Source organism: Cupressus sempervirens, chromosome 5 (genome assembly GCF_028749045.1).
Source record: "Cupressus sempervirens isolate cs-2001-9-10 chromosome 5, ASM2874904v1, whole genome shotgun sequence".
NCBI classification, from domain to species: Eukaryota; Viridiplantae; Streptophyta; class Pinopsida; order Cupressales; family Cupressaceae; genus Cupressus; species Cupressus sempervirens.
In genome coordinates, this window is record NC_143122.1 from 858,562,335 (window position 1) to 858,575,238 (window position 12,904).

Consider the following 12,904-nt stretch of genomic DNA (forward strand, 5'->3'; position numbering starts at 1 on the left):
ATTATAAGAGTTATAAATAACTCTTCAACTAATCTATACATCAACATTTAATTTATTACAACTTCATACTACATGTGTTGTACACATGTTATTCCATTAATCAAGTTGTTTGGATGGCATTACACTATCTATTCTATTTTATAGATAATTTATAAACATAAACAAATTTTGATTAATAATAATTTGCAATAATAGGATTTGAATATTTTTATGAAGAAATGGGAATTTATGTTTTTCTTATGTGTGACTATTTGTATGGGTTTAGGAGACTAAAATATTGAAGCTATATTAGCATTCTAATAGTAATTATTGCAACATTCTAATATTAAGATATTCTTCTGTATAGTGTTTTGCTAGACATTTTCTTTACAAAAGTTTTCATTATAGAAACATGTTCATTATTTTTCATTTATTAAATAATTGGAGCCTCTATAGCAAAATAAATCCTACTCTTCATCCACAATTTAGCATCATCTAAGATTTCATAACTTGCTATTCGAAGTGCCTTTTGTATAGAAAGGAAAATGGGAATGCATTGGCAATTCAAATACCTTAGCTCTTTATTTTTTTTCCCTAATGATTTGTTGTTAGGATTGTTTCTTGTGTATAAAATCAAGCTTTGTCTTTGGGTTGGATTTTAAATCTTGTAAATATTTCCATATACAAAGAAAAGCCATGATTGTGCATTAACATGTCTACTAGGTAAATATTTGTATTTAGGCAATGAGTTTTCGCCATGATAATTTTACATATAGAAAGTAGTGTTGGATTCTGCAATGCAAAGTTGTGATGTGATTGGCCTTGCCAAAATAGAGACTGGAAAGACTTTAGCTTTTTGAATTCCCATTCTAGATATGATCATTGAAAACAAATGCAAAAATGGCTTTCTTCTTGTTTCATATTGGGTTGTTTCAAGTTATTTTTACTGATTGAGTGAAATTTAAATGATGAAAGGTCAACCTATTATTGTTTTCTTGCTCACCATTAACGTTATGTTTTTTCTTTGAAAATAATGTTGCTTATGTAGGTGCAACTACAATCCATTGGCTTTAGTTTTGGCTCCTACACATGGCTTGCACAAGTTGAAAAAGAATTTATGCAAGTTGCACTGTGTCTCAATCCACTTTGTTGCTATGGTGGGGGATCACTACATAGCCAAATTGACATTATTAGAAGGAGACTGGATGTGGCCGTTGGAATTCCTTATCACATTATTGATTTAATGAATCAAGGATTTTTTTAACTTTGTTGGATGATAAATTTATTCTACTGGATGAGGCCAATAAGATGCTTGCTACTGGCTTTTACTAGCATTTCAAGGTGATTATGCATAGATTGCCCCAATTGTGACGAAGGATGTTGTTTTCTACCTATCTAAGGAAATATTTAATAAATCCACTACTTGTAGATCTTCTCAATTCTAAACTAGTTATATTTTGTGATTAAAAACCATAGCTTCATGGTGGTTTTATTTTTTAGTTGAGCATGCATGAACCTTGTCAAAAGTGATTCTTTTTTCTAAACTAGTACATTCATAAGCTGTTTAATCTCAACTATTTTGTATTTGCAGACATCACATTATTTTGTAAGAATTGATTTTGTGAAAAGAGTAGATATTTTATGCAAAGTGTTCAAATACAAGAAGGTGACTTTCCTTAGAAGTTGGTTGAAGGAATTATTCTCTATTCTTGTGTGGCATGTACTTATGGAAAATGATAAATTCTTGTCCATTAATAGCTGTACGGTGCTTAATTTTTTATAGCATTTGAGTTCATTTTGTTTTTATGAAATTGATTAGCATCGAATGTATCTATTTTTTATTTCTTTTTCTTGCACATTATAGGTATTGTGAATTGTTCGCTTTGATTGAGGACTTGATAATTTTGTTACTATTATCAAAATAAGTAATTTGGAAGTAAGTGTATGTGTGTGTGTGTGTGTGTGTGCGTGTGTGTGTGTGTGTGTGTGTGTGTGTGTGTGTGCGCGGGTGTGTGTGCATGTGTGCACGTGTGTACATGTGTGTGTCCGGGTGTGTATGTGTATTTGTGGGTGCATGTGTCTGCATGCATGCATGCATGTGTGCATATGTGTGCATGTGCATGTGTGTGTGTATGTGCGGGTGTGTGTGTGGGTGTACGTTCGTGCATGTGTGTGTGAGGGTGTGTGCGCGTACATGTGTGGGTGCATGTGTGTGCATGCGTGTTTGGGTGTGTGTGTGTGCACGTGCGTGCCTGCATGCGTGTGCTTGCATGTGTGTGTGTGCGTGTGTGTGTGTGTGTGTGTGTGTGTGTGTGTGTGCATGCATGTGCATGTGCATGTGTGTGTGTGCGTGTGTGTGTGTGTGTGTGTGTGTGTGTGCGTGCATGTGCATGTGTGTGTGTGTGCATGTGCATGTGTGTGTGCGTGCATGTGTGTGTGTGAGTGTGTGTGTGTGTGTGTGTGTGTGCATGTGTGTGTGTGCGTGCACGTGTGTGTGAGTGTGCGTGTGTGTGCATGTGCACGTGTGTGGGTGTGTGTGTGTGTGTGCACGTGTGTGTGTGTGTCTGTGTGCATGTGTGTGTGTGTATGCACATGTGTGTGCATGCGCTTGTGTGTGAGTGTGCATGTGTGTGTGCATGTGTGTGTGTGTGTGCGCGCACTTGTGTGTGCGCACGTGCGTGTGTGTGTGTGTGTGCGCGCATGCATGTGAGTGTGCATGTGTGTGTGTGTGTGTGCACATATGTGTGGGGGGGCAGGGGGTGTGCATTTGTGCATGCACACATGTGTGTGGGTGTGTGTGTGGGGGCGTGTGCATGTGCATGTGCACATGCGTGTGTGTGTGTGTTTTGGATTTCAATTAATAATTTTTTCATGCATTAATAATCAAAGTTTTTTGGCCTTGCTTGTTGCTTATAAATTCACCCATGGGATGGTGAAACTTGTAATACAATACTCATGTGTGACTTATCATGAGAAACTAATTGAGATTATATGTAGTGACTAATCTAAATACCAAATGATGCTTGCTTAATTATGAATAACTCATTTCAAAGATGTTTAATAAACATTACTTATCCCTAAGCATCACTTTTTTTGATTTGGAATATGTAGACATTGTAATTATGATTGCTATAGTAGAATACTAGAAGTTTGTGGTCTTTTCTGGTTGGTTAATATACATTACATTATACAATTTGGGGTTTGAGGCAATATGCTTTTTATGGTTTTGAAAAAGACCCATTTGAGAAAAATTGCAATAAGGTAAACACACGCTATTTAACTCATTGCAGAATTTTATAAAAGATTGTTTTCTTAGTGTGTAGATTTCATTCAATTTTTTGATTTGAATAGTGAAGTTATGAAATATCATTAAACATAAAGATCATATTGGCATTTTGATGTTAATTTCATTGCATTCTGATTGTACAATTTTTTTTAGAATATAGTTAATTTTGTTAGTTGTTGGTTTTCCCTTGTATGTTGAACATTCCTTAAGTTTAATTTTTATTAAATATGACATGAATACGTTCTTGATTTGTTGTGTATGTTTTAGAAACATTCCCAAGGTGGAAAATGTATTGTTTTAACTCTAACCAAACAAGATGCAGACTATCTTTCAACATCAATGAGCTAAGTTCTTGGATGTTAGGCATTATACGAGATATTTCTAAGAGTAAATGAGAGAGGACTCTCATTGGTTTTCATGAAGGGTGTTTTAATATTTTGATAGCTACTGATGTGGCTGCACATGGGCTTGATGTACCTAATGTGATCTATTATAGTTATGTTTTGCATATCATTTGTCTAATTGTTAGATACACTTTGCTTATCAACATTTGCTCCAATTTTTTTACTATCATGCTTAATGGAATGATTATTTTTTATTAAGGGAAGGATTCCTTTCAAGGTTTTTAACTTACAAGGATTCTACCTACTTGCATTTATTAATCATGCTATGTATCATGTTTATATGACATCACTATTGATATGTGGATGTTTAGATTAATAAAATTTGATAAAAGAAGTCTTCTAAGTATTAGTTTATAGTTTATATCTTTCATAAAATGTTATTGATGTTTTTTGTAATATATATGACTATAAAATTAATTTATGTGTTTTTAGATTATTCACTATGAACTTACCAAATTCTTCATTAATTTTTCTTCATAAATCTAGGCTGCTGGTAAAAAGGGCATTGCTATTCTTATATATTTTGAGCAAAAAACTATGGCAATGATGAGTCTTGAACAAGTTGTAGGTTGCAAGTGTAAAGAAGTATTTTCTTTACCTCTGCAAGAAATTATAATTTCTAGTCCTTTTGGTTTAGGTTAAGTTTCTAAGCAGTTTATATTCATGTGTGTATTTGATCTATTAATTAAGGTTTTGACTAACTAATTTTTTTTGCAAAAAGAGGGGTAAAAATTTATTAAGACAGAAAGGAATACAACAAGGAGAGCTCAACAAGGAGCTCGATCCTGAGCAACAAGATCATCAAATTCTTGCACCATCTCAAAGGACAGTTGCCCCCTATCCCTAATATTCCAACCCGGATCATGACTAGAAGCCCATTTGGCTAAACAATCAGCAGTTCTATTCCATTCTCGAGGAATATACATGAACCTAATGAACTGAAAAGAGGAAGAGAAGAAAAGAATCTGCTTAACAACAGTGACCAGCTGCCAACTAACATCCTCAAGCTCTTTGCGAAGAAAGCATGTTCACCACCACCTGGGAATCAGACTCACAAATAATCTTAGTCCATCCCCACAAGAAACACTGTTCCACAGCATATAAAATAGCCTGAGCTTCCATGAGATTGTTAGTATAATCACCCTTATGAACTGAGAAGAAAAATTTAACATCCCCAGAACTACAACGAGCCACTCCGCCAATACCAGCCGGACCAGGATTCCCACGGGAAGAACCATCAGTGTTAATTTTCAGAACTCCATAGGGAGGAGGAGTCCAGTGCCCATCCCGGTTAACCCGACCCTTCCTCTGATGGTGAAGCTGCCTGGACATAGAAGGAAACCTATGAGCCGTAACCCCATCCTGCAGATGAAAATTGAGGCGATTACAGATGGCAAGATCAACCGGATCCATACCCCCATCAAGCTCACACTTCACAAGAATAGTTTCCTGGAGAGAATGTGATATTTTCCACCAAAGATGCAAAACACCAAGCCGAACATCTTGGAATATGCGACGATTCCTCTCCAACCAAATATGCCAAAGCATGAAAGATGGGCCAGCAATCCAAGCAGCATGGAGAGAAGAAGACTTGGAGGGAGCACTACCCAAGTGGGCCCAGAACTCAGGCAAAGAGGAAGCATGCCGACAAGAGCAACCCCAAGCGCTCCACCAAAGGTGCCATATTTGACTAACTAATTTTTTTACTTTTCTTTGTATTTTGTATTACTTTTCCCTTGCTTTCTCTATCACTTTTCTTGCATTAACCATAACCACAATTTTGACTGAGCAGAGAAGGAAATCATATATTTTCCACATGAGTGAGTCCATGAAGCCTCTGTATTTTTCACTTTACGAGCACTGGTGTACCTATCTCGTCACTGAGGAAGCTTCAAGTTTGAACTCAGATGATGACGGCTTATACATATGATAATTTGTGACATCAGTGCAACTATGACAAAGATGTAATTGTGAGTGTGATTGATAGCAAATTATGGTCTAAGACCTAGAGCTTTAGTGATAAAGAATTGAGATACGTGTCTGCAAAATTAAGGGCTTATGTGAAAGAGAGGAGTTGTTCAACACCTTTCATTGCAACAAGAAAACTATTGTAGCTCACTATTTTTTTGAGGCTCTAAAAATGAGTGTGGTGATCTTCTTAAGAATAATAAAATCAATAAAAAACACATACAAACACAAAATACTCTTTGCTTCGATTGTTTTAAGGTTGAAATTGGAATGAGTGAGTTTTAATAACATTGACAACAAAATGATCATAAAGATGGCTCCTAATGTCAAATTGATCATATATGAGGTTGTCTAAGATTGTTATATCATCAATTTAGACATATTTATTGTAATGCGAATAATCGCTTCACATGGTCAGGATGTAGTTTCTATGTTGATTATCACATTGTAAATTTAGGGTTTGAAGGATTACATAGTCGTGGGTGCCTTTAAAGTGATGCAAAAGAGTTTTTTTGTTTTTCTTTCAACAACCAACCATAGACCTAAATACTATATCATCTTAGACATGACACATTAGGGAATGATAGTTGGAGGTAGCGGCATGGAAAAACAATTTTTGGTCTTTGTTACACTAGACATTTATCAGATCTATGAAGGTTCTTCTTTTTCTCAAGTTCCCAATGAATGCTTGAACAATTGTCTTTGGTGTATGTAGCTCACATTTGAAGCACTAAAAGATGATCCTCAAGTCTCCATTATAGCATGATCAAAAATCAAATTGTATTGTGTATTCTAAGAAGACTATTATTTTCAATGGATCCGATGACTATGTTTCAATGCTAGTGAAAGAACTTGGTGGAGCTGGCGGTAGACTAGCTATTACTCTTTATGTAATTTAATATCCTCTATCCAATTATAAAATTGATGCTAATAGAAGGCAAACCATAATCTTGTACAACATCTTACAACCCCATATGATGGCGACTAGAGACGATGCTTCTAGCTCTACCAAGTTATTTCACTAGCATTGAAACATAGTCATTGGATCCATTGAAAACAATAGTCTTCCTAGAACACACAATACAATTCAATCTTTGACCATGCTATAATGGAGACCCAAGGAACATATTTTGGTGGTTCAGATGTGAGGTGCATAGACTAGACACAATTGTTCAAGCATTTTTTGAGCATCTTGAGAAAGAGAAGAACCTTCATAGATCTCACGATTTCCTAGTGTGATAGAGATTGGAATCCATTTGTCCATACTATTGGCTCCAACTGTCATTGCCCAAGGTGTCATGTTAAAAATGATATAGTATTTAGGTCCATGATTGCTTGCTAGAATCAAAACAAAGATTCCCTTTTGCATTGTTTAAAAGAAGTCCATAACTATGTAATCTTTGAAACCATGAATTTTCATTTCAAAAATCAATGTGGAAATTATATATGGCCAATCTGGCATGAGGAGTCATCCCTATAATTGTTCTATTGCCAGGGCCATTACAACTCACTCCTTTCACTTTTGGCCCCGCAACAATCGAAGCACAGAGCATTCTATGACTGTTAGTGTCTCTTGCTAATTTTATTGTGCTCTCAAGAAGTTCATCGCACTCATTTTTATAACATTTGAAAAATAGCGAGCTCCAATGATTTTCTTGTTACAATGAGAGATATTGAACTTCTCCCTACTTTGACATATGCCCATCCATTTTACAGGAACATGGCCCAATTCCATATCACTAAAGTTTGCTTCTCAAGCTATACTCTGTTATTAATCACACCCACAATTACATCTTGTGTCATAATTGGACCAATTCCACAAATTGTCTTTTGTGTTTCCTAGAGACAAAGACTATGACGAATAGCTTGTCTACATTTTCTTGACGGATGATGGGATTATGACCAAATAACCCTCCATGCTCTTTAAAGTTGCAACCTTATCATTGCTCATGTTCATTGGAAATGTATGAATTAATGTATTGTTGCATAAATTTCACACTCTACTCAATTCAGGTAGATTCATAGTCATGCCAAATCAAAAGGTATATTTCTACATCATGTGCATCTAGTATCAAGTGCAATAACTTTGAATTTACTTAAGGAATCAATTATTATATTTAATGAGGAAAATATCAAAAAAATAGAAGTAATACTTTGCAAGTCTTTTATGAAAATGTAATAATTTATTCATCAAGATATTGTTCAAATGCCCCACACAAGTCGTGAAACTAGTTAGAAATGAATTCATTATCTTGAATTTAAAATATACATACATGTGTAAAGGAAAAAGCATAAACGAAAAATAGGGGGCAATGACTGGCTGATGTTTGGTTGGCTTCAATAGTGGTGCTCCTGCTATCTTGTATTCTTGCTGCCATGAGTTCTGAAAAGTGTAAAAGGGAAGGGGTTAGATCCATTGGATCTAGCAATGACCAAGCCTTCATAGATATATTGCATGCATAAATTCATACTTCAAAATCAAAATACAGATCTATTTCTAACTGGTTTGCTTCATGTGTAGAAACAAGTGCCTCTGATTAGCAAGTGGATGCAAATTTAACTCCCACAACGGTTTGAGCCTAGCTTGCTAATCAATCAATAATTGCGCTAAGAAAATGAATATCCTCATGGATCCTTTCTGTTAACAAAGCAATTTGGTTATCACACAATCAGACGTTAGTCAGAAAGGACTCAAAGAAAACCTTTCTATTACCATTTGACTCAAATCAATTTAAACATAAACATAAATGGAGCAGCTACATGAGCAATAAGAGGCTGAAAAGCAGTCTTGTAGTTGAGGAATGCAGGGATCTTAGAGTTGTCCAAGGAAAGTCTTCTATTCTTACGATACAATATAGTGGGTGGAGCAATCTGAGCATAAATGTTGCACTCTGTGATGATATTCATCATAGAAAATGTTTACAAATATAGCAGAGGTATATGCCAATAATATGAGAGAAACAAAGAAGCAATCCTTATAAAAGATTGTGAAGACAATAGAGGGTGTTCATAGAATCATTCCAGAAGATCTTGGCAAAGCATGATAACAATCACACAAAATAGAATAAAACAATAAAGTAATCATCATTTATTGTTGAATTTCAAAAGTTAGCTCAATAGAGATCTTACCACTATTGAAGATCACAGATTCATAAATTAATTTTATCGCTTCTCTCTGTTAAGAGCTCATCCTTCTCGTTATCATGTCTACCTTTATCAGTATTTGTGCTACGTTTTCCTACTGTGCGATGCTATGTCCTCACATTCTTATTCAGAATTTTTTGTTCATGAGCTCTACATCTCAATCTGGTCCTGAGTTTCATGTTCCAGCTTGTCCACAAGTCCTATATTCCCAGCATATTTTTATTTATCTTTGGTGGCATGGCAGTCTTCCTATTTCCACCTCATTAAGAATACAGTCGGCTTTTCTTATTACTGAAGCAGTATTGATTTTGGGCGATATACTTTTTCTTGACTTGATTATTATTGCTGCTGTAGGAGTATGAACTCTCAGGTTTGTTACAGAAATCAGCTCTCGATTCTGGAAAATAAGCAAGGTTTTTCATAGACATTTGCTGAGATGTATCTTCAGCACTGTCTATGTATTGTGCATGCTTTAGCATATATTATTATTTTATTTTATATACTCTGTGGTTTGAGTATCATGGTTTGCTTTTAGAAGGCATTTTATTGTGAACTCTGCTGTGAGTTATTAGGAGTTTCTGTCATGAGCTAGTGTTTGTCATAAACCTTAAGAATCAAAATAAAGGATTTACTTTTGTGTGGGCTGGGTTGTTTCCCTCCATGAGGAGGGTTTTTTCCCAGGATAGATTTTTTGGTATTCAATTTATTTCTTTGCTCTTCTGGTTCAAATTTAACATTTATGAACATGGGCCGGTGATCAAGAATATCAAAATGCATTGGCCTTAAGCGAATGTATACAAGCTAGAAAGCAATATGGGGTTGATGTCATGAAAACTTTTGGGACTACAGTGATGTACAATGGTTGATGACAGTCAAAGGGGCATCATATGCCAATAATACAGTAGTCCAAAGAAGGGTCATAGCAATAATCATGAATCATTTCAGCAGTCCAAAGAGACGCAAAAAACCAACACAAAAGAGATAAAGTCACAGTCAAGCATAGAGAGAACCATATGCAACAGCATGCCTAAGTGCTAATTTTGGGGGGCTTCTATAGGTACTTTAAACAGAAAAATAGAAAGACTACATAGCTGTTAGGAGATTTCTATGAGAACACCAAAAGAATTGGGAAGAGTGCCTGATAAGGACTCCATTTATTGGTCACTTTTAGTTAGACAAGAGGTTATTGGAGGAAATGAAAGAACCATTGGAACTGCAAGATAAAGAGATGGATATGTGAGAGTTCTTTGAAATTAGGGGGCAGAATTTGATGAGCCAACTTTACAATATCCAGAGGAAAGTGACTGGAATATTGAGCAATCAATGTCATTAGCATATTTGAGAAATAATTTTTGTTCTAAAGGTATAACTAGCAATGGCTGGAATTCAGAGATTATGAACAAAAAACAACCAGAAAGGCACATTGACGGAACCTTTTACGTCCCGGCCTTATTTTTAAGCAGGAAAAGAAAATGCACTTGCTGAACATGATGGAGCTCTATCATAGATCATGCGGTCAAAATTCAAACATATCTGTATAGATGGAGAGGAGCAGTGTGTTAAAGTGTAGCTTCAGTAGAAGTGAAGTACACAATATTTTAAGTCTATAAATCTGTGATTTCAACACATACATATAGTTAATTACTGTTATGTATTTACTACTAATTGTCATGTACTTAACATTGAAATATTAGGTTGCAAACGATCATGTTTCATATCCATTTATCAAACCATCGGCATTCTATCATAAGTTCATGGGCCCGACCCTAAAGGCCACGTTGTGTCATGTCCCTATAGGAACATGACTCTCTACCTTTATATATATATTACCGATCGCTGGATGTTTGAATAATCACAATACACATAATCCTCTATTCTCCACCAGCGATACAAATACTATTCTTAATATAACAGAATATAATAGAGTCTGTACATATATAGTTCAGTTTGATATCAGGAAATAAAATAACATATACTTGGAATCACAAGTATATATATGAAAGATCATCCTTGTTTTAGAACTGTAATCTAAATCAGATTCAGTAGCTCATTTATTATACTGATAATTCTATATCAGTATCTTGCCATTACTAACCAGAAGAATAAAGGAAGATATCAGCATATATCTATCAGAGATTCTATAATCTTTTACATGGTATCAGAGTCATACTGATAGAGAAGTCAATCTCATAATTATATGAGATTTTAAAAATCTTCAATTCAAATTGGTGAATCACATAAGGTTAGAAGACAGATTTGAAGGGGCTTCAAACTTTGCTTCATGGAAGATTTGAGTAATGATTATTTTATGAGAGATGGAATTAGAAGAATATATAGAGTCAAATAAACCAACACTAAAATATGATCCAGACAAAACATGGAAAAGGCAAAATAAAGCCATGAAAATTATCATAGATTTTGTGAAGGATCACATTCTATCCTCTATATTAAGTCTTAAGACAGCTTTTGAGATGTTTTCCACAATTAAGAATACTTTTGAAATTAATAATGCTAGTAGATTACTAACATTGAAGCAATATCTACTATACATCAAAATGAACAATAGAGAATCAATTACATCTTATTCCCTAAGAATTTTAGAGTTCAAAAATCAACTTGCGACTATTGAAAATCAAGTGTATGACAAAGAACTTAGCTTTATAGCTCTAAAAGGACTACTTCTATCTTGGGAAACTTTTATTTGTACTCTAAGCTCTCAACTTGATCTTCTGAAATTTGAACTATTAAAAAATGAATGCACTCAAGAAGAGTTGAGATAAATTTCTAGGGGAATCAGTTTAAATCAAGAGGGAGACATTCAAGCTCTTCAAACTAATACCAACAATAAAGGAAAGAAAGACGAGTTCAAATGAAATAGAAATGAATTCAACAATCATACAAAAATGAGATTGCTCAAAAGTACAATGCTTCAAATGTGACAAATTTGGTCACACTCATAAATTCTACCTAGAATGAAAAGAAATTCAAGTAGTTCTAGCAGAAATCAAAGATGAAAAAGATGAAAACTTTGAATTCTATCTAGCACTCTCAAGTAAATTAAACTCCAACAAAAATACATAGATTATTGACAGTGAAGCATCACGTCATATCATAGGTTTTAGAGATAAATTTGAAAGCTTTGAAGGATACTCCTCTAAAGAATTAACCATTGGAGACAACTCTACACACCCGGTAAAAGGTATTGGATCATGTTCAATTCAACTAAATTCAAGTATTGCTCTTCAACTTCAAAATTTTTTGTTTGTACCTGACATAAAAAGAAATTCTGGTCTCCATCTCTGAGCTTGTTGACCAAGGGCATCGAATCACCTTCCAAGAAGATAAAGTACAATCTTGGCCAAAGAATTATAATATCAAGAAAGCTATATCCATTGGATTTAGAAATGGAAGTCTATATAAACTCTGTAACCATCAAAATTTAGCCCTACATAATGAAGCGTCAAACACAAATGAAATATGTCATAGAAGATTAGGTCACTTCATTTTTGTGCCTTATCACCTATAGGAAAAATAGTAATAGGGTTACTTAGTCTTAAACCTGATCATTTAGGCATTTGCAAAGGATGTGCCCTAGGTCCTTTCCCAAAAGTGAACACAAATCTAATTCTGTACTTGAACTCATTCATACTAACTTATGTGGTCCTGTGTCTGTACCTTCCTTAAATGGATGTCTCTACTATGTGATATTTATTGATGACTATTGGGTAAGTGCACAAAGTTCTGGTGCCAAAAGGGGGGTATAAGTGGACACCTTTTTCTTGAAATCTACAAATTTTGAACTTCAAAAAGAATTTGAAGATAGTTATGCTCAAAATTTTAAGATATGAAAAAAACAAAAGTCATAGTCCTTTGAATCTAATTTCTAAACTACTAATTTTTTTTCGAAATGGCTTAGTTTTAGGTCCTCAAAAAAGGGGGCCACAAAAAGTGGTACTGTTTATTCCAAAAAAACATAACACAATACAAAGTGTGGCCCCCCTAAAATTTTAACTTTTTTTTGGAAATTCTTTAATCACTCTAGTCAAAAGTTACTTAACACTATGTAGTTTATCCCAAATTTTTTGGTTAATTTTATAATGTGTATTTTTTTTTAATGAATTTT

General features: G+C 34.5%; 1 pseudogene; it reads left to right on the plus strand.

The window, feature by feature from the left end:
- Window positions 1–1,620: 1,620 nt before the first annotated feature.
- Window positions 1,621–9,189, plus strand: LOC149558615 (DEAD-box ATP-dependent RNA helicase 53-like; annotated as a pseudogene).
- The last annotated feature ends 3,715 nt before the right edge of the window (window positions 9,190–12,904 follow it).